Genomic DNA, 1,706 nt, shown 5'->3' on the forward strand with positions numbered 1-1,706 from the left:
CTGAAGATTGTGGGAGAGGAGCACAGAGAAGGGTACTGGGGTGGACACTGTTTATGAACTAACCCAGTAGTATCCCCAAGCATCCAGTCGAGTGACTGGAAAATTAAATGCTCTCTTCTCCAGCCTCCCTTGAATTTAGGAGTGGCAATGAGACAGTTCTACTCAATGAGAGAGATACAAGTCAAAATCTATTGGCATCTTCCAGAAAGGCTTTTGCTTTTTCTGTTTTAAAACAAACCACGAAAGGTACAGCCTCTTTGCCTGCAGCCTGCCTTATTTCTCTTTTGCAACCATGAGTTAAAAGCCAAAAGAATCATAGGTACAGTAACTCTAAAATCCTTTAGTCATAAAACCAATACCAGAAGCGTTCTGTGTTTGTATGCAGGCTTATAAGTCAAGCTTTCTCTGACTAGCAGCTGAATGTAATCCCAACCAGCAAAGTGGTACAGCTACATACCCAAACTGGACGAGGAGGATGGGCTGCTTTCTAGAATAAATAACAACTGAGCTAAATCTTAGAGGATGAGACAAATGAGTAATGGGAAGAAAAGTGCTCTACCGTGTTTCCCCGAAAATAAGACCTAACCGGAAACTAAGCCCTCGCATGATTTTTCAGGATGACATTCCCTGAACACAAACCCTAGTGCATCTTTTGGAGCAAACCTTATATAAGACTCGGTCTTATTTTCGGGGCAACACGGTAGGTAGGAGAGGCGTATGAGCTGCTACCTACAGGCACAAAAGAGCCTGGCACATTGTGGCAAACCACCAGTAGCAAAGGCTGATAGGAGCGTGGGGCACATCTGAGGGCTTGGAGGAGATGCAGCTGGCGAAGCAAACCGACACCAGGTTCTGAAACGTCCTTTGTGGTAACTAAAGGAATTAGAACTTTATCCTAAAGACAAAGGTTAAATTTAGAATAATTTTAGGCTGAGGAGGTACATAACCATATTTGTGTTTTAAAAAGATAATGTTGCCCTTTAATGTAAGGTGTTACTTGTAGGAACTTTTTATTCATCTCCTTTTAATTTATAATAGGGAAAATCAGAAGCAATCTAAATGTCACCAATAGGACATGGGAAAATAAATTATATCACCCTATGACGGGATTTTTTTTTTTTGCAACCACATTTTTTGGGAATGTATTATTATATTAACTAAAGAAAATGTATAATATAAAACTATGTACCACAAAAATCTCAATTTTTTTCAGGAAAATAAAACACATGGAGGAAAAGACTAGAAAAAATATATGAAATAGTAATACTAGTAATAGTTCTTGCTAGGTTGTAAAAATACTACTGATTTCTATTTTCTTTATTCATAATTTTTATTTTGCAAATTTTCTAAATAAGCATTTTTGTAATAAGGGGGAAAACTGTTACCTAAAATAGGAGACTGGCAGTGAGAGGGGGCTAGACCAAAAGCAGGAAAATCAGTTAGTTGGTATTTAGTGTCCATTTGGTTTCTGAGTCTTTGTGCTGGGCAACCCAGAGTTGGAAAACAGTATTCTAGGAAATTCTCTGGACCTGCTCCCCATCAAATAGCCTCCTATGGTCCCCCATCAAGATTTCTTGATTCTCTGGAATCCCATGCTGTCATTTGTACTCTCAACACTCCTAAGTGAATTTTGATTTTGCTGGTTCCTACAGCTCCAACTTTTCCCACTACATTGAATAAGCCTCTATCTCGCTTCTTGGGGGTAA

This window comes from Rhinolophus sinicus, linkage group LG05 (genome assembly GCF_036562045.2).
Source record: "Rhinolophus sinicus isolate RSC01 linkage group LG05, ASM3656204v1, whole genome shotgun sequence".
Classification (NCBI taxonomy): Eukaryota; Metazoa; Chordata; class Mammalia; order Chiroptera; family Rhinolophidae; genus Rhinolophus; species Rhinolophus sinicus.